Source organism: Gigantopelta aegis, chromosome 2 (assembly GCF_016097555.1).
Source record: "Gigantopelta aegis isolate Gae_Host chromosome 2, Gae_host_genome, whole genome shotgun sequence".
Classification (NCBI taxonomy): Eukaryota; Metazoa; Mollusca; class Gastropoda; order Neomphalida; family Peltospiridae; genus Gigantopelta; species Gigantopelta aegis.
In genome coordinates this window covers 39,643,778-39,666,183 of record NC_054700.1, presented here as the reverse complement: position 1 = coordinate 39,666,183, position 22,406 = coordinate 39,643,778, and the positions used below count along the sequence as shown (strand labels likewise).

The 22,406-nt window shown below is 40.3% G+C and overlaps 1 long non-coding RNA gene and 1 pseudogene across 1 annotated transcript; both read left to right on the top strand.

Moving 5' to 3' along the window:
* Positions 1 to 1,089: 1,089 nt before the first annotated feature.
* On the top strand, positions 1,090 to 4,766 carry LOC121378273. The gene is made up of 3 exons (XR_005958696.1): positions 1,090 to 1,233; positions 1,860 to 1,886; positions 4,360 to 4,766. It is a non-coding gene; the product is annotated as an uncharacterized LOC121378273 (long non-coding RNA).
* A 15,143-nt stretch (positions 4,767 to 19,909) lies between these two features.
* LOC121378264 lies at positions 19,910 to 20,772 on the top strand (annotated as a pseudogene).
* Positions 20,773 to 22,406: the final 1,634 nt, after the last annotated feature.

The following is a 22,406-nucleotide window of genomic DNA, read 5'->3' as shown; positions in this document are numbered from 1 at the left end:
TAGACTGTACATTGTTCGTCTATCGTTCGTGGGTGGGCCTACTACGATGATATAGCAAAACAATATATTTCCTTGTCTTACGAACATTCAGAAGTTGGCAAATTTCCTGGTTTTTGTTTCGGAAATTTCTGAATAACAAAACTCCTAGTTCACCTCAAAATATTAGCCACCTTCTGTTCGTAATCGTCCTTGTAGAACGTCTGTTCGTCTGTCGTTTGTATAGCGATCATAGTACGTGTGTAAATTCTAAATATAGTCATCTTCTTTGTAGATTGTCTGTTCGTCTGTCATTCGTGATGCGATCATGTTAGTTCGTGTGTATAGAACATCTAACTAGAGCTAACTTATCCTTTCTACACTGATGTCTGTTCGTCTGTCTTTCAAGTGATGGTACTGTTGTAAACTCTAACTGTAAAAAATTAAATGTGTATTCAACACATCAATCACTGCTGGGCGTCGTCTGTTGTCTGTTCTTCTGATGATTTGTCTGGCACTATACTGATCATCAACGTGGTAAACTGACTCCCCTTGGGTATGTTTCCCCGCCGCACCGCCTGAGCTTGTTCACTGTTCCCGATAGCCAAATTGCACACCGAATGGTTCCGAATGCTCACGGAAATATTCTTGTTCGTCGGCATATGTAATATTTCTGGATTTCTCTTAGAAATGTCGATACCACTGTCTTTAGGAACGATTTCAATCGTAGCTTTGTTACCAGTACCGTTACAAGGACGACGTTCTGGTTTCTTAGACATTTTCCCAATATAGATAACTTGTCTGTAAAACGTCTACGTATGTACGTGACTTCTGTTCGTCAGTGTATGTATACTCGTGACGTGACGCAGGAATGTAGGCTACTATCGATATGATCTAAGCAACAGGAAAAGCCGGTTGTGCTATTTATAGCAAATTACGCGACGCTTTCTTGGGAAACCCACAACAGATTATCCATAGTGTATTATTATAGTATAATATGTCAGAATAAACTTAAAAACCATTCACCGTTGTCACTTTATTTATTTTAATTTATGTTCGTGTGTTTATTAAAATTCAAGCACGTTATCCTGAACATAAGGCGTAGTCTGTCGATCCAGGATATTTATTGCGTTCAGAAGACACGATTGTTCCGTGGCGCTACATAACGTTGGTTAGACTGGTTTTGACGCTAAAGGTTATATGAAATGTTATAGGGTGAGGACCAGTCAACTCGTTTGCGAGTGCTCGCGAAAAAGCGTATGTACTGAGCATAACTTGTGACAATTTTTAGTGTGGTAACTTCCCACGGGAAATATTGGGAACTAAAAAGGAGGGGGCGGTACGTAGCCCAGTGGTAAACCGTTCGCTTGATGCGCGGTCGGTCTAGGATCGATCCCCGTCGGTAGACCCATTGTGCTATTTCTCGTTTTAGCCAGTGCTCCACTACTGGTGTAACAATTTTACAAAGGCCGTGGTATGTACTATCCTGTATGTGGGATAATGCATATAAAAGATACCTTGCTGCTAATCGAAAAGAGTAGCCATGAAGTATGTATATAATATATGTATGTATGTATCTCTCTGTCTCTCTGTCTCTCTCTCTCTCTCTCTCTCTCTCTCTCTCTCTCTCTCTCTCTCTCTCTCTCTCTCTCTCTCTCTCTCTCTCTCTCTCTCTTTACCAAATGTTTGATATCCAATAGCCGATGATTAATAAATCAATGTTCCTTAGTGGTGTCGTTAACCAAAACAAACTTTGGCTCTCTGACGGCAGAATACTCAAGCTAGCAGTGTGTACTATCGTGGGAAAGTGCACGTGTTATGAAACTTACTGACATTAATATCGTCGTCGATTTCTGAGATATCTTTTTGTTTTGCATTTCCAGAATTATCATTTATAGTACTTCAAAAAGGTAAGCGTACTATTACTTTAGCGTGGCGACATTTAACACAAACGAAACGGTAATTATTTTCTCTCAAGAAATAATAGAATAATAACTTGAACCAACAATTCCTCCTCCCCTTTCTTTTTGCAGCCCCTAGCTATTTTAGACTAGGTACATCCGGACACATGCGTTCGAAGCGTGGAGGAGGGGGGCGAGGCAAGAGGCACCATCTTCCTCCGGTTCTGATAATTATGCATTGCACACACACACACACCCCCCCCCCCCCCCCACCAAGACACACATTCAGTTGAAATACAAATTAATAATAATATAATAGGTCACACCAGCCCCAAGTTCAGCCAGCAAACGTTTCGCTATTTGATTAGTTGCCGACGTGGCCATTTGGTGAAGCGCATAAATCAGTCTAGCGGACATTTTTCTGCTCGGTCTGGTTGAACGCAGCCAAGTTGATTACCTACCGATGCCTATGTCCAGTCAGAGGTAACACCCTCCCCGCCCCCTCCCCCCACCAAAAAAAAAAAAAAAAAAAAAAAATAAAAAAAATAAAAAATAAAAAAAAAAAAATAAAAAATAAAATAAAATAAAATAAAATAAAAATAAAACAAACTGTACAACAACAAAAAAAAAATCTATTCAGTATGCTTAGTATTCATCACCATTGCAGCTAATACCGTACAGTACCTATTTTCAACACTACTTCCAATTCTCTTCACACATTGAAGATATTTTGTGCCAATCCACAATAAAAAATAATAATGCTATTCGTCATCTTCCTTTTTCTTTTCCTGTTCTTCTTCTATTTATCTTCTTTTTCGTTTTCTCAGATCAAACGTTATGCAGACGCGAATAACATAATAATTTTGTTTATCTGTAAAAATAATATCCTTATGCTTACAAGTATAAATGTATGAGTGTATGCATATGTATGTGCCTGTATTGTAACACAACATATCATAAAATAACATAATGTTTATTGCCCAAAAGAGACGGGATACACAAAAGAAACATGATCTAAGCAAAATATTGACAATAAATTATATATGTATGTTACAAATACTGTGTAAATTAATGATTCAAGGCTCCTCGTGAGCCCACTGGGCTATTTGTCATTCCAACCAAAGGTCGTGGTATGTGTTATCGTGTCTGTGGGATGGTGCATATAACAGGTCCCTTGCTACTAATGGAAAAATGTAGCGGATTTCCTCTCTAAGATTATATGTCAAAATTACCAAATGTTTGACATCCAATAGCCGATGATTAATAAATCAATGTGCTCTAGTGGTGTCGTTAAACAAAACAAGTTTTAACTTTCAAGGCTCCCATCATTGGCATGATCACATTAATCTGGGACAATAATAATAAAAAAATATCTAGTCAGCACGTTTAGTATTTAAATACGTATTTATCACATTTCAGCTAATATCGTACTGAAACTATTTTCAACATCATTTCTTACCCCTTCAGCTGGTGTAGATATTTTGTGCGTGACTAAATTCAAATTCCTAAAGTAATTTGTCTACAGCACTTTGGCGCTGAGTGATTATTTAAATGAATCTTTCTCATACTTTATTTATAGCCATGACTATATGAACTCCGGCCGTTGCACAACAGCATAGAAAGAATATGTACATAAACATTTTGTTAAATACACGGACATTTCATTTCAACTCATTTTCGTGCTTATATCCAATTAAGGTTCAAGCACGCTGTCCTGGGCACACATCTCGGCTATCTGGGCTGTCTGTCCAGGACAGTGGGTTAGTTTTTAGTTGGTTAATGGTTAATGAGAAAGAAGAGGGTGTAGTGGCCTTACACCTACCCATTGAGCCCTTAAGAACTCGTCCTGGGTTCGAGCCGGTATTGAGCTGCGAACCCTGTACCTACCAGCCAATGGCTTAACCACTGCGCCACCGATGCCGGTTTACACGGGACAAGATGGTCGACAGTAAATACATTAATTATAATACATATACGCATACAAAAACACATAGAAACACACATGTCAATATATTATGTAATAATACAGATATACGGATAGGCAGGTTCTTATATAGGAATTGTTTGTCATGGTTTGTGTGAATGTATCGACGTATAACAGTCACAATGATACTGATTGACGATTGTATTAACGTTAGGGGCTGACCAACACGCGATGTCTATATTAAGGTATCTTCCTACATTTCATAATTACTCATTTCATATGGCAGACAACATGGCAGACTAAAATTAGTTAAAAACAAGAAGACAAATAAGGAAGTAAAGATTGTGTGTGTGTGTGTGAGAGAGATAGAGAGAGAGAGAGAGAGAGAGAGAGAGAGAGAGAGAGAGAGAGAGAGAGAGAGAGAGAGAGAGAGAGAGAGAGAGAGAGAGAGAGAGAGAGAGAGAGAGAGAATGATTTGTCAGAAATTCTCAAAGCGTTTGCTTCTTGCAACTTTAAACTGTTAGTTTGTTCTATTAAATTCTTAATTTTATATTTTAGGTGTTTCCGTGAAAGCCATTCAGTCGTTCGTCGTGAATTGTATCAAGATAGTCTTATTCTTCCAGTCATGCTCTCTCAACTCATTGGAATTTAATTTCATTGGACAATTTGAATGATTTCTGAGAAGACGACCAATAGGCATGAAGCTTAAATGGAAAGTGCAGTTGGTGGCAGCACTGGGTTTCGTGTTTTTCTTACTCATTGTGGTTGTGTATTTGATTGCCACTCAGGCACCACGTCGGAACTTCACCTTTGAAGTCGACATAGACGTTGATGACGACACCTAATGTAAAATGTTGCAAGTAGTTTTACATTCGTCGATTTTATCGTTGGTTTGTGACACATCGTGTATTATCCTTTAGTGAAGGATATTAGTCTGATAATAAAGAAAGAAATGTTTTATTTAACGACGCACTCAACACATTGTATTTACGGTTATATGGCGTCAGACATACCGATTACGAACCACACCGATAATGAGAGAGGAAACCCACTGTCGCCATTTCATGGGCCTCTTTTCGATTAGCAGCAAGGGATCTTTTATATGCACCATCCCACAGACAGGATAGTACATACCACGACCTTTGATATACCAGTCGTGGTGCACTGGATGGAACGAGAAATAGCCTAATGGGCCCACCGCTGTACCACTGGGCTACGTCTAGCCCCCAATCTAATAATAAAACTTCCAATAAGAAATACCGTTTACTGTGTGTTTCAGCCAGATAAACTGCACAGTATTGATAGAGGATCATACACTAATTATGTTAAAGCGGCAGTATCCGGAATATTTTTATTATTTAAGCATATAGAACAGAAAATCCAATTACGTGTGGTGCATATATGACGCCGCACTCCGCATTGGTTTCACTACGCTTGCTTATCCAGGTCAAAAACAAAGCCAGTATTTCGAAAGTGGGACACTTTTGACGGGCTCCTACCGATCTCGGTGTTCATTGGCTTATCACAAGTGTGGAATTCCCCAACAAGAGATCACGTGAAATTTCGCAATTTTTGAACAAATTTAACTGTCATGATTGAGGGGTCGTCTCATATCTCCAAAACGTATTTATATCCATAGAGGTATGGTACAACGCCTTTCCAGGGGTCGGTGGGTGGGGGATTTGCTAATTACGTAACGCTCTAGGGGTAGAGGAAGAGGGTACTGTGTTCGATTTACGTAACATTTTTCAAGACTATATGTTATTTTTATTCATTACTTAGACCTAAAAAGGTGTTTTTTTGGAAATGCGCGGTCAGTCTGGGATCGAAGGAAGGATAGGATATGTTTTATTTAACGACGCACTCAACACATTTTATTTACGGTTGTATGGCGTCGGATGATTATTAAATCAATATGCTCTAACTTTGTTGTCGTTAAACACCCCCCTAACTTTACCCTTTCCAAACGAAAGAATATTTATTTGAATTTGTCGATTTCAATACGTAAAATTAAGAAGTGAAAACGTTCATTTTCTACTTTAGAATATTTTATTTTAAAAATATATACATGATTAATGTGTTACTAGTATACAAACTAAACTTTGAAAGTTCTACTAACACTTTATAAAATATTAGTTCTGAAATAGGAAGGTACGATTGTCGATAATACGTTGTCAAGATCAAACCGGTTTTAACGAAAGACTCTAGTACCGTATCCTCAACCGAACGTTCTTCGTACAGCGCAAGATTTCTCTTTTAATTTTTTGAGACGAACCCTACAATTTGAAATCGGCAAACGCACGTGTTAACTGAAACTGACAACAGGCTGTCGTTTGTGCTTTGCCGAGCTATGGCGGCACAGGCGACGAATCGAGCGTATACTTTTGACGATCTCCGTTCATAGCGAACACACACGAGTTTTTTAAAAGTGCATTTGAGCTTGTATTTCATATTTGTACATGATGTTATAATATGGTAACCAGAGACTGTAACTTTAATTATATTTCCCTGTATCTCTTGAACTATGTTGATAATAAATCACGGGCGCAGGAAAGTGACAATAGTACAGCGGTTAAGGCCCACATATCATAAGAATCGTGCAAAATTTGACAAAAGCATGAAAATTGGCATACAGATAGCTTAACATGTGTAGATTCATATAAGCCTAGGTACCCATCGCCATCACCATGGTAACTGGTCGCCATCTTGAATTTCAAAATGGCCGCCCTCAAAATACGATATTCGTCATATCTCGGCTCCTAAGCAACGTAAAAACATGATGTTGATGTCTAACATAACATTTTCAGGGTCAAGGAATCCATTTATGCGATAATCAATATGCTCAGATTATTATTATATTGATTTTCAAGATGGCTGACAATTCGAAGCAATAATTTTTATATATTTTATATATATATATATGTTGATTCTACAAAAATCAGTGACGACCTGGCAAAAGAGAAACAGTGGCTAGAACATATGCAAGCCCTCCTCAATGAGGCCCAGCTTGGAGTTGATGACTATATCTCTTGGGCGGCGTATCATGCTAGCCAACAGCCAGCGATGGATGGGTACATTTCCAAAATAGCATTGCTACCCCTGTTCCGAGAAAATGCACACACGACTTGCATGGTCTCTCATGCAATGAATATGGTGAAGCTTGCCGTGCATCATCTGAATCCCCAGCAAGATTTCGCTGTACAGAAAACGAAGAATGTCTTCTCTGCAATGGCCATCGTCCAGTGCCATGAACAGGTAAATGAACTGATTAAAGGAGATGGTGGCGCAGTTGGGTTGACTGAGAATCCACAGGCCCTTGAAAGGTGGATGGTTGCGTGGCCGGAGATATTACGTGTCGTACTTGAATTTGAAAAGAGCTTCCAAGCCGACAATGATAGAGAGAAATCCCACAAACACCATGAACAATACCCTGGTGTTCAAAATAAATTTGCCAAAGAAGTACGCGCCCTGGTGTCTGCATTTGACGACTTGGGAAACCCGTACCTGGAAGATAGCGGTGATCTGTTTAGTCTCGATACCAAAATTATCATGGGCAAAGACGTGATACACACAGTGTACAATGTTGAGGAAATTTGGAAAGGACAATATCGTAGCTTCATGGCAGAATGACTGAAACATTCAGCAAACAAGCACCTTAGTGATATTGTGAAAAAGAACAAATTGCCACTATTCAACACTCCTCATGAGAAGACAAAATCAAAGAGCAAATTGCAATTTGCATCACTAAAGACCAACTGTACCCTATTTGCTCGGCTGTACATTGCTTGTCAAGCTAGGCAAGGCAACCTTGATACCTTCTTTGAGCATGAAAACCAGCCATCACCTCCATCCATATCCGACATGGGTCAACTTTGACAAGGATCAAAATATGACGTGCTGGACTGCATAACAAAGGATTCCCCACCTGTGCAGCATACACCCGATGTTGGTGCCAAGATCTTGGATGGTGCCGCCATTATTCACATGCTGAAGCCAATAGGCAGTAGAACATTCCAGGACTATGCCCAGCAAATATTCATCCCATACCTTCTCTCAGTTGGAGTCTGTCGATAGGGTAGACATAGTGTGGGACAGATATGTGCAAGACTGTCTCAAGCAGTCGACGAGGGAACGCAGGATGAATAGTGGCACATCGCAATGACAACGAGTGCTTGAGAATGCTCCCATCCCACCGAATTGGGAAAGCTTCCTCCGGATCGAGCAAAACAAAGATGAGATGTTCCATTACCTGGCTGAGTGCATACGATCATGTGACGCCAGTGGAAAGGTTCTTCTTAGTACACAGGATGAGAACGTCATCACGGCGGGAGACTACGAATTGGGTGACATTGAAAGCCTTCAGCCGTGTACTCACGAGGAAGCGGACACTCGGACACTCCTACATGTTGCTCATTGCGCAAAGCGTGGGATAATGAAAGTAGCAATCCCACAGTTGACTGTGATGTGGTCATCATATCTGTCGGCCACTTCCATGATTTGCACATTGAAGAGCTTTGGATAAGCTTTGGCGTAGGCAACCACTTCCGCCACATACCCGTCCATGCGATTGCAAACAGCCTGCAAGCTGAGAAGTCAAAAGCAATGATGATGTTTCACGCAATAAGCGGGTGTGATACGGTGCCAGCTTTCTCGGCAAAGGAAAGAAGTCCGCTTGGTCTGCATGGACTGCTTGTCCTGCTGTCACTGGTGCCTTCACCACCCTCTTCTCGCAGCCAGAAGACGTTGATCCACAGAGCATGACTGAGCTAGAGAGATTCATCATCATCATGTACAGTAGAACATGTACCCTACGCAGAGTTGATGAAACGAGGAAGCAGCTCTTCACCCGGGGGTCTGCGACTATTGAAAACATTCCTCCAACCAAAGCTGCTCTCTTTCAACACGTGAAAAGAGCAGTGTACCAAGCAGGTCATGCGTGGTCTCAAGCTCTTGTGCCAGCTCCAGATCTGCCCAGTCCTGAGCTATGGGGATGGACTGCAACTGACTCGGGGTGGAAGCCATTTTGGACTAACCGACCAGAAGCTTCAAAGTCCTGCTATGAGCTGGTGCACTGTGGCTGCAAGAAGGGATGCAAACGTCAGTGCAAATGTCACAAGTCAGGTCTTCAATGCACAGACCTATGTAGCTGCAGGGGAGCATGTGGCGACACCTGACTTTAACTGAGGTATTCTGAGGTTAAAGTACTATTCGCAGATGAGTGATGTATGTATTTCATTACAATTAAGGAATTATCAACTGTACGTGTGGGGTTGTTGTTACTGTTGTATGTTAAATATGTTCTAAATAGTATGTTTAATTAGTTTTATTATATCATATACATGATAATAAAAAAATCATACAATATTCATCATAGCAATCAAAAGTTGCTGATACTGTATTTCATTATGGTTGGTAGAAACCAACAAATAATATAAAAATTATTGCTTCGAATTGTCAGCCATCTTGAAAATCAATATAATAATAATCTGAGCATATTGATTATCGCATAAATGGATTTCTTGACCCTGAAAATATTACGTTAGACATCAACATCATGTTTCTCCGTTGCTTAGGAGTCGAGATATTTGAAATTCAAGATGGCGGCCAGTTACCGTGGTGATGGCGATGGGTACCTAGGCTTATATGAATCTACACATGTTAAGCTATCTGTATGCCAATTTTCATGCTTTTGTCAAATTTTGCACGATTTTTTCCTTAACCGTTGTACTACAAGAAGTGTTGGCGTGTATGTGTGGGGGTGGGGGTAGGGTCACACATACACACATATAAATAAATACATGTATAAATATATAAAAACCATCGCTGCTGCTACAAAGTGGGAGGACACATGCCTCCCACCTTGCTCCTCTCCCCACACTTCCTACGCCAGTGTAAACTATTTTTGATCTATGCGGGACCTAGTTCAGTCGGTAGATCCCTTGCCTGAGATGCTTTGGTCACAGGATCGAACCCCCTCAGTGGACCCATTCTCTGATTGCCCACTAAAACGCTTGCCTGGATCCGCCCATGAATTGTGAGGCATTGTTTATTACGATGAAAAAAACCCCACCGAGTTCACCCATGGCGATCGATCCAACCACCCATTGCACCTCATACGAATACTTATAGGTAGCCGTACACCAAATAGTATCTGAGTGGGTCAAAGTTCGAGGTGTATGCACCGAACTTTTCATCCCACAGTTGAGGCTACCAGTCCTGTCATTGTTATAAACGTGAGAGTGTTTGTTGTGATAAATTGTTTTTTTCATCTGGCCAGTAAATTCATGTCATTTAATTTGATCTAGTATTTGATTGAATTAGCCAGCCTTAAAGTGATTTGAATCAATACAATTTTTTTTTTTAATCAAGCAATATTTACATATATAAGTGAGCTGTCTAACAAATAATTGGTGACCCGGAGGGTCATGTTGAGCACATTTTATAAAAAATCAATTTACACCATCAATCTTTAATGACGTCACACGCATGCAATTTGTATGGCGTTGTCGTGACATTAGTGGCCCAGACTCTATTTGAGTCTTGGGCCTAGACTCTAAAAGTTTTATAAGCAACAGACCAGATTCCTTGTGGAAATAATTATTATTATTATAAAGTGAACACTTTCTAAAAAGATACCAAATCTGAGAGTTAGTACTGAGCAATTGGAAAACACTACGTAATTATCACAGAGGGGCATCGTATTTAGCCTAACAGCGGCCTACGCATTTGGTGGCAAACCTTTTACATCACGCCGGGTCCACTTTTCGAAAACACTGGATTTTGCCCCCAGGTATAGTGTCAATGTATCACCTATAGCATGACAATTTTTGTGCGGAACTAGGGTAGTCATAGACTCTTCCCGTTATGTCTGAAATAAGCAGCTTAACCCCCCATTTTTTCCGATTTATTAAAAATAACAGTGAGGAGTGGTAGTTTCTGTATCTATGGCTCTAGTGGTGTCGTTAAACAAAATAAACTTTATATCCATGGCGTATATTAAAGGCTGGTTTATACTTCAGTACGATCTGACATCGTATCGAACGCATAGGTCATAAGGAGATCGGAATGTCATCGTACTGAACGCATGTGTTGGCTACGTCATCAGTGATAAAAATTATACGCACGGGATGCAATCGCATGCATATCGGACCATTTAACTTTGAGTTATTTCATGCGATAAATGAATACGATGGCGGGCCAAAAGCGACAAAGAAAAACAGGTCTTTTTAATGCTGCAGATGATGAGGAACTTATAGAAGAATTTAGAAAGTATCCTAATCTGTATGATACGTCTATGCGGGAATACTGAGACACAGAAAGAGCCGATAATTGTTGGGAGAAAATAGAGCAGGCGACTGGAAAAGCCGCTAATAATTTGAAATCAAGATGGAGAAATCTGAGGGACGTCTTCGCCAGAGAGAAGAAGAAAATGTCGGGAAGAAGTGGTGATCCAGGAGTCCAAAAGACTACTTGGAAGTATTTCCAATCAATGTCATTTCTATCGCCCTTTATCAAACATCGTGACATCGAAAGTAACGTGCCGAGGTATATTACCACTGGACTATTCTTTGTCCGCATACATATATATGTACATACGTACATACATATATACATACATACATACATAAATATATATATATATATACATACATACATACATACATATATACATACATAAATACATGCATACATACATACATACATACATACATACATACAGAGATGTTTTATTTAACGACGCACTCAACACATTTTTATTTACGGTTATATGGCGTCAGGCATATGGTTAAGGACCATTATGATAATGAGAAAGGAAACCCGCTGCCGCCACATAGGCTACTCTTTCCGATTAGCAGCAAGGGACCTTTTATATGCACCATCCCACAGACAGGATAGCACATACCACTGCCTTTCTTTCACCAGTTGTGGAGCACCGTGGTCTTTCCTAACCGGTAACTGTCTGTTACACTCTGCTGTGAACTGTCACTTGCAAGTATTCGAAGGGTCAACGAAAGTCGTTCCGCTGCCGATACTGGAACGTTGTAAGTCTTGGCATGTGTAATAAGCGGTGCTACTCTATTCAGCAAATCATCAAATCTATCTATCGCCATACGAAAGTATCTGAAGTGTACTTGGTTATCTTGTAAAATACGCATGTCCCGGACTAGAGAATGGAACTCCCCATTGTATTGTCTAGTTCTGTTAAGTGGACGAATATACCACTCCCTCCTCTGCTCGCCACTTTTCTTGCGCTTTCGCCTCCGAAGAAAATGTATGAGCAAGACGTCATCCATCTTGAAAGTACCAAACGCAAATAGGCGATCGCACGCACTTGAAAAGTATAAATGCCTCTCCGATATTTATCGTAAGGCTATTCGCAAACCAAACGGTTCAGCGGAAGTATGAACTAGTCCTTTGAATCCGATATATACTCTTCAAAAAAAGAAACGCAAAAGGGTACAAATGGGTTATAACTCCGATTTTATGTTTCCTACCGGTTCATGCTTTGTGAATATAAGGTCATTGCATGTCCCAAACACATTCCCACGGTTACATTCGATAAAACGCAGCTACTGTACAATAAAGTTCCAAAATGTGAATATTCGCAAAAACGCAGCCACGTGCAAACCATGTCACCACTGCACGTGCGTTGTCTGCACGTGCAACATGAACACCGACAGTATAAAAGTGCAGGGTGTTCGCTTGCCTGGCCTCTGTATCTGGCCGACAGTTGACAATCCAGGACATGCCACGTCTCAGTGAACCGCAGAGAAACGATGCCATCGGCCGACTAGACGCAGGCGAATCCAGAACAGCCGTTGCCAGGGCATTCCATGTGTCCCCAAGCACCATCTCCAGACTGTGGGACCGTTACCAGCAACATGGATCAACACGTGACCTCCCTAGATCCGGTCGACCACGGGTCACTACCCCCGGGCAGGACCGCTACATCCGGGTACGCCACCTTCGGGAACGATTGACTACTGCCACCTCCACAGCCGCAGCAATACCAGGTTTGCGCAGGATATCCGACCAGACCGTACGGAACCGCCTACGTGAGGTAGGAATTCGTGCCAGACGTCCAGTTCGAGGTGTCATCTTAACACCACAACACCGTCGACTCCGACTGCAGTGGTGCCAGATTCATCGACAATGGCCTCAACTGCGATGGAGACAGGTGTGGTTCAGTGACGAGTCCCGATTTCTGCTCCGACGTCATGATGGAAGATGTCGCGTGTATAGGCGTCGTGGTGAACGTTATGCGGCAAACTGCGTGCAGGAAGTGGACAGATTCGGCGGGGGTAGTGTCATGGTGTGGGCAGCCATCTCACACACTGGCAGAACTGACCTGGTCCACGTGCAGGGCAACCTGAAGGCACAGGGCTACATTGACCAGATCCTCCGGCCACACATCGTTCCAGTTATGGCCAACGCCAACGCAGTGTTCCAACATGACAACGCCAGGCCTCACACAGCACGTCTCACAACGGCTTTCCTACAGAACAACAACATTAATGTCCTTCCTTGGCCATCGACATCACCGGATTTGAACCCAATTGAGCATCTATGAGACGAGTTGGACCGACGCCTCCGACAGCGACAACCACAGCCCCAGACCCTGCCCGAGCTGGCAGCAGCCTTGCAGGCCGAGTGGGCCACCATCCCCCGGGACGTCATCCGTACTCTGGTTGCTTCAATGGGCAGGCGGTGCCAGGCAGTTGTCAACACACGCGGAGGCCACACCCGGTATTGACTCCAGATGACCTTGACCTTGGTGGTGTGTCCTATCACTTACTCACAATGGACTAGAGTGAATTGTGAACAATCCTGCAACATTTGGTAATTATCGGACTCGCCATTCAATAATTAAATTAATTCTCCAAATGTTACGACAATGTGGTTTTGCGTTTCTTCTTTTGAAGAGTATATATCGGATGAAATTCATACGATCACAGATCGTTCTGAAGTATAAACCAGCCTTAAATCGAATTGGAAACGCTGCGTGTAGCAGTTTCAGCTACATGTTACTATTGTAGTCTATGGCATTTGATTTGGTGGTAGACACCCTAAAACTTACTACAGTTTTTTTTTTAACTATCCCCACTATGCCATAGAACACCTGTGCTAAGTTTTATTCTTTCCTGAAAAAAGGTGAACGATTCGATTGTTTGCCCCAATCGTTACGGTCCGCCACTAATAGTAATAGTGTGATGTATTTACCTGTCGTGTTGTCCGGCATTGATTTGTGTTTCTTATCTTCTTGACACTTGCTACTGACAGCAAGCATCGGGGGAAAGCAACTAAAAAAAAGCTGTTATTCAAATATAAAGTGTCCATCCGTTTTTGTTCTTTATGTATTTCTTGTGAAGGACTTTGAAGGACATCTATTAGTGGAACTAGCTGCAAAGACGCTTATCGTTAGTATTGAGGTGTGTACATTTTCTTTTCTGTGTTGTTACAATGGCGGAATATAGATTTTCTGAGAATCAGCGAGTTCTATAATTATAAAGCTGTGTTTTCGGGGTATGTATATAAATGTATATCTCGTGGACATTTAGTCTAAATAAAATCAAAATAATAATTACAAACAGTATAGCAAAGAGACGGAGTGGAAATATGTGTCATGATATAACGGTTACTGACCTCTGGTCTTTGTGTTGACCTGTGACCAGTAAGAGGTCATGTGTATGCGATTAAAGAATTGAGGCGGATAGGTGGCACACGCTAGTAGAGAGAGTAACAATTTAAGAAAAAACATGAATTAACAAAACAGAACAAAAATCCACCCAGTAAATAAATACTCCATCCACCCCAAAACAGGTTAGACGATTCTACTCCTTAAAGGGACATTCCTGAGTTTGCTGCATTGTAAGATGTTTCCGACTAATAAAATATTTCTACGATTAAACTTACATATTAAATATATTTTCTGGTTTAGAATATCAGTGTCTGTATACTGTAAACCGTGAAAAAAATGCGTGCGTATAAATTTCGCGTCGTTCGCGTCCAACCTTATGTCGCGAAATTAATACGCACGCACTATTTTCCAGTTTGAAGTGTACTTAAAGTAATTTGTTTTGTTTTGAAATATTTTATTGAGAATAAATTCACAAAAAGATTCACTCAACAGGCACAGCCTATACACGAGCTCTCCTTGATGGCGACTAATCGTTAATTGTTTTATGTAACTTCAGTCGATGGCGACTAATCGTTTATTGTTTTATCTACCAAAGGGTGTTAACAGTTAACAACTGAAGCTGTGAGTTGTGATTCTAATACAGGTGAGGTGTTTCTGGTCGTCTTAATATAGAAGCCCAAATTGGATTTTGTCTTCAAATAAACGAATTTTTTTTATTTTAGGAACTAAAATGAAATTTAACCTAGTACAAATATTAGAACGATCACAAACACGTTTAATATATAGCCACTAATATTTTATGCAGAAAAATATATTTGATATGTAATTATAATCGTTAAAAAGTCTATGTTAGTCGATAACATCTTAAAACGTGTAGCAAACTCAGGAATGTTCCTTTAAAACATTCAGTATTTGCCCTGAAAAATGTTCTATTTTGTAAACATAATGATTCTCCAGTTCTCCAATCTGATTCGCCTCCGGTTTATTTTAAACATATTGTCCCAAGTTTGATACCACTGTTAGATGTTTCGGACTAATAAACTATTTTAACAAGTACAATTATAGTACTAAATATAGTTTCTTGTTTAGATTATCAATGGCTTTTAGACCGGTCGTCCTACTGTTTGTAAGTAGCCCAAAATCAGGCCTGTAGGAACCGTGTGTGTGTGTGTGTGTGTGTGTGTGTGTGTGTGTGGGGGGGGGTGATGGCTGGACCCTCACTTGAGGACGAAAATATACGGGTTTTTTTTTTGTTCTACACTATATAAATAAAGATAAAAAAATATTGCTTGAACCCCATTTTAGAGGCTGTGCACCCGCCACCCGCACCCCACCCCACCCCCACTACAGAGTGCCCTCTAACCCCAGATATCATTCCTAAGGATCTGTAAATTAGTCTCCAATTAATTTTGTACGTACGAAAAAAAAAAAAAATAAAAAAATAAAAAGAAGTTTGAACTACGATAGTACAGACATTAGGACAATCAGAAACACATTTAATATACAGCCACAGAGCTGTATGCACAAAAATGTAGTCATAAAATTATTATATTAAAACGTGTCTGTTAGTGGGCTGCATACTCACAATGGCCACAAACAGTCCTTTTAAATATAAATGAAGTTTAGGCGTTCGCTACTTTAATTAAGTAATGTATGCAAATTTATTCACATGCACATAATACCAATATTTTTATTAATTAAACATTTGGTCATGTAGAGAATAAAAAAAAAAAAAAAAAAAATCCTGTGAGATCGGTTTATCAAAATTGGAATTCATAACCAAATAATGAGCTGTTATGAATATGATTACGTTGTTTCATGTAATAAAATAAGCTGTAAACAACAGTCATGACCAAACATATCAAACTGACAAGTTCAAAACATGTATCATGCAGCCATGCTTCCTGTGACCTGATAACCCCTACATGATATTTCGAAGTGTTATTATGTCACTGCCTGATAACTTCTCCGTTGCTAGCATGATAACCTTGGCGTTGCTATGTGGTATTGTCATCATGTCACTAAGCCGTGTCCTCATGTTTCAAACATACTTTTACCACGGGCGTAGGAAGGTGTCAAAAAGTGGAGGGGGGGGGGGGAAGCACACACACATACACACACACACACACACACACAGATATATATATATATATATATATATATATATATATATATATATATATATATATATATATATATATATATACACACACACATCCTCGAGTAACTGTGAACCGGCCTATTAACGGGAGATGATTTCTGCACACGCGCATTTGATGAAATAGTATTTTACCTTGTTCACTTTATTGTCAAAATTAACCAGCAAATGTTAATAGCCATGCCATTTTGGGTTGTGAAGAGATTAAATGCATGTCGTAGTTTAATGTTGACACTTTTTAGCTACTTCCATAAACTGGGCTATTGTTTTTCAAGAGCAACGCGTGTCACGTGACGTCACCTAAACTCTTGGGCTATGAATCTGCGAAGCAGACAGACTTTGATAATGATAGCGGTGTAAAACGTTTTTTATTTAGGTTTGTTTAATATTACTCGCCATTTAATATAGTGCACACACGGACCAGGGCAAAATTGTGGTCGTGTATTCATTTCCCTATGCAATTTTTTTTTTACATTGGAACAGCGTCTGACGTCACAGTCACTAGCAGCCAGCGATGTAGATCTTCACGTCACATATAAAGTTGAGTTTATTTTCACAGTAAAAGGTACAAAAATTGCAATATTGTGACACAACAGACTTTGAAATATAATCAAAATATTTTATTTAAAATTTGGAAACGCACAATCTAATTAAAATTAGCTCCACTATTACATGTGGATCTAAAGACAGCCAGTTGGAGCTCATGTCCACCAATCAAAACCTTACTTGCAGAATCCTGCCAGTGATTTAAAACTAACAACACTGCGTAGTCCCCAATGTCCAGGTAACATTTCGTCTGTAAATAATAATTTAAATATTGACCAATCACACTTCGCTTTTTATAACGTTATTTGGGAGCATACAAATTCTAAAAATATCGGGCGAGTCTATTTTAGTGGCCGCAGTACAGCGAACCATACCAATACGTACGGGGTGGGTTATCAGTCTTCAATTTTACATTAAAAATTATTTATTTATTTATATAAAAAAACCCAACTAAATCAGTCTTCAGTTTTACATTACAAATTGTTTATTTTATAAAATAAAACATGTTTTAAGGCATTAGTAATTCACACGAAACATGTCGTATACCCTCAGGATAATTCGGAATGTTTTCAAATTATTTTTAAATCACTGGCAGGATTCTGCAAGTAAGGTTTTGATTGGTGGACATGAGCTCCAACTGGCTGTCTTTAGATCCACATGTAATAGTGGAGCTAATTTTAATTAGATTGGGAAACGCATAACATTTTGGCTGGTTATGTCATTCCCAAAATGCTTCAGGCACCTGCTATCATCCAACTTCCGGTAGTAGTTTTTACACGATAATACCAATAATGTCTATACCACTTTTCAGGCCCGGTGGAGCAGAGGACGGTGTGTGGGGGGGGGGGGGGGGGGGGGCTATAACCCGTCTAATAAGCATTTCAGGATATCTATAGGGGTTTTTTAATTTTATGGGGGAGCATACCTCCGAAACCCAATGAAACTGCTTTGCGCCATCAATCTCAGTCACCTCACCCCCCCCCCCCCCGACACCTCCCCCGCCCGGCCTCCCCCGCCACCTCCCCCCCCCCCCCCGATGTAGACTTGCTTCCGCGCGCTTGCTTCTGACTGAAACATATATTTACAAAAAGATAACTTGAAAGAGGTTGCATGATAAAACAAATATGAGGTTACGACGTTTTGATATCGTGGTTATTTGGCTTGGTTCGATGAAGCTCGTCTGTTACACCGTTATCTAAACCTCGCCTGTTACACCATTATCTAAACATCGCCTGTTACACCGTTATCTAAACCTCGCCTGTTACACCGTTACCTAAACTTCGCCAAATAACCACGATATCAAAACATAGTAGCCTTATATTCTATTATCAGACTGGTTTTAGGCATGGCGGAACGGGGGCGGGGGGGGGGGGGGGGGGGGGGGCTATAGGCCTAATTCTGAATCAAAAATATTATTGGTAGTAAATCGTAAGACAGAGATGAATTTTACTCGTAGAATGCAGGAAATTGCATTTCAGGATATTTAGTTTTCAGAATTTACAGGGAACAGCCTAAAAACTTTGCTTTGCGCCCTCGATCTGTGCCCCCCCCCCCCCCCCCCCCCAATGTATAGTTGCTTCCACCGTACCAGGTTTTAACATGGTACATACCTTTGACTGTTTACAATATTCAGGGTGGCTGTGGAGAGGCTTTCGTCTGGGTTGTGCGGTATGTTTGTTTATTATTATTATTATTATTATTATTATAAACATCGCCTGTTACACAGTTATCTAAACCTCGCCTGTTACGCCGTTACCTAAACCTCGCCTGTTACGCCGTTACCTAAAACTCGCCTGGGCTGGGGGCTATAATTCTGAATAAAAAATATTATCGGTAGTAAATCGTAAGACAAAGATGAATTTTACTCGTAGAATGCAGGAAATTGCATTAAAGGACATTTATTTTTGAAAATTTACAGGGAAGCATACCCTCTAACAGCCTAGAAACTTTGCTTTCGCTCTCGATCTGTACCCCCCCCCCCCTCCCCCCAATGTATGCTTCCGCCGTGCCAGGTTTTAACATGGTACATACCTTTGACTATTAAAATATTCAGGGTGTCTGTGGAGAGGGTTTCTTCTGGGTAGTGCGGTATGTTTGTTTATTATTATTATTTATTTTATTTTATTTTTTTATTATTATTTTTTGTTTCTTTGTTTCTTTGTTTTTCTTTTCTTTTTCTTTTTTCTGATTCTTTTCTTATTTTTTGTGTTATCTGTTGAAACCCTAAGCTTCCACTTAGGAAGTAGTTCAATAAATTATGCTAGTCAAAATAAACCAAACCGCATGGTTCTTTACAATAAAATGTATTAACTAAATCGAAAATAAGATGTGTGTAAAATTAATTGCTTTCGAATATCTTCATTGGCATGTTTAATTTGCTACAATGACGTGATAATTTTGTTCAGTTCAATAATGGGAAGTCCCACTATAGAAATAGGTCAGGTCCCAACAAGATAATATAAAGGAAAACAACACACACGCACGCACACACATAACACACACAACACACACACAGACATACATACACATACACATACAGACACACTCACACTCACACTCACATACACATACAGACACACACAGACACGCACACACATACACACACACTCACATACACATACAGACACACACAGACACACATACATACATACACATAGACACGCACAGACACACACACATACATACACTCATACACTCGCATACACACACGCACATACACACAACCCGTAAAATTTTCTCTTTTCTTTACAGACAATTCACCATGGATGGTCTTCCAATGCTACTTCTCAGGCCCTTTAAAATCGTTGTCAGCATATGCAGAGGCGTCGTTGGAATTGCTGGTCGAGTTATTATGTTACAGCTGGCACTGATTATTCCACAGTTCAAGACCTTTTTCTTGAAGACTGCCACAAACTTACTGGGGGAAAGCAACGTGACTCCGGAGAACCTACTGAAATCAATGTACTCCCGCAGTACAATCAAGACGTGGTGGGTCGCCTGCAAGAACGACGCATTCAAGACTGCCTGGTGTGGTTACCCTGCACCCAATGTTCCAGTCTGGACACACGATGGCGCCACGAGGCTCAACCTACTTGATGCCATGAAACCAGGACGCCCTCTGGTGATCAACTTTGGTAGCTGTACCTGACCCCCGTTCATGGACAAAATGAAGTGGATGAACTCGGTTGCCGAGCGCTACAAGGATGAAGTAGATTTTCTTCTGGTCTATATTCTTGAAGCGCACCCAACTGATGGGTGGTCCATAGCAGGTAACTACAGTATACAGTCTCACTCTTCAATAGAAGATCGTGCCCAGGCTGCTAGGACGCTGACAGACCACGGGATCCCGTATCCTATAGTTCTAGATAACATGGACAATTCAGCAAATATCGCTTATGCTGGCTTTCCAGAAAGACTCTATGTAATTCTGGATGGTATGATTGTTTACCAAGGTAACCATGGTCCTCGAAACTACAAACCTACCGAACTGGATGCATTCCTGGAGCAGCTGCTTTCAAAGACTTCATAAGTAAAACAAATATATATATATATTATTTTATTATTTTTAGAAAATTAAATACGATAAGCGTAGCCAGTATTTTATATAGGGGACACGGATACAAGGCCTAACCATACACGGTGGAAGGCAACAAAGTTGTGATGGTGGGGATGACCCTTCCTGGTTATGCTAGTGGGTGTCGAAGGAGAGGGGGACAGCATCCTTTTCATGACAAGGGAATGATCTTTTCTTTTTCAGAGTAAAGACTGGATGTTTTTAGGGCAGATATAGAGATTATTGTACGAGCTTGTGTGTCGTACTGATTTTACGAAACGAGTGTCAGGATTTTTGTATTGCCTGAGCGAGAGCGAGGGTAATACGCGAATCCTGACACGAGTTTCGTAAAAATCATTGCGATTCACATGCGAGTGTACTAATTTCTTTATTATCCACATTATCCAAAATATTATCTTTATGAATAACAAGCTAGGATCATGTCAAAATGTTTCAAACGTAACTAAAACGAGACGACATTTTTGAGAAGCGTTTACATTTGGGAAGCCCATTAAGTCACTTCACAAAATTACGTCATTCGTTGTGCACGTGAAATCATTATGATACACGTGGGTCATACTAGTTATATTTCTCTGAATATCTTGAACTATGTAGGCTACGTTGTGTTCATTGACGAGGCGTGTTCTTGCTCCAGATATGTTAACTACTTGCTACTATGTGTGTGTTTCATTCAGATTGTTTACGTTTGTATTATATATTTCCACTTACCCATGTTAACCAGTGTAAGGATACGAATACTCTGTGTTTGTTGAGTCTCCACATCCCGTGTATGAAGAGTTGTCCGTAAAGACACTGAACAAGTCGGAGCTACTGGATCGGGAGTTTCTAAACAAACACAGGACAGTTGTTGTTCTTATCCTCAGTTGATGTTTAATAAACTTATATAGTTATCACAGTGTGCTTTTTTCTTTCTTTTTTAATTAAAGTCCCTGGTAGTTACGAACAACAACAAAAAAGATTGTTTAATCTGTGTATAACAGTATACAGGTTAACCAGTAGCTATTATAGGTAACAAAGGTTATAAATCCACAGAAGGAACATTTGCCCACAATCACTGGCGTAATCAGGATTTTATATTACGGAGGGGGTGGGGGTGGGGGTGGGGGGTGCAACCCACACTATGTATGTACATGTATGTATGTATTGATGTATGAATATCTATATATTGTATGTATGTCGAGGTTGACTGTTACATACATAGATATTAACGCACTGGCGCAGGGGATAATTAAATAATGTCTGGCCTCACAAATTGTCCCATGCCGTTGCTGGGACTCGAACCTATGGCACCGAATCGCCCGTAACTTTGCAGATTTACCACGATACCTTTTGAGCTATTGGGGTATGTATGTATGCATGTATGTATGATTTCATAAAACTGAATACAGTTAAAAAAAACCCCAATAAAACTGGTGCCCACAACCCAGACCAGTCGAAGAAAAACTGGCGTGAAAGAGACGACTTGCTGCTGACCTCAATCTGAATTTCAAGGCACATTAAGAAAATAAATGAAGGAGAAGAAGACTTACAAGTTTATTTTGTTTAACGACACCACTAGAGCACGTTGATTTATGAATTCTTGCCTATTGGAAGTCAAACATTTGTTAATTCAGACATATAGCCTTTTGAGAGGAATCCCGTGTTTTCCATTAGTGCATCATCCTACAGATAGGTGGGAGGACGTAGCC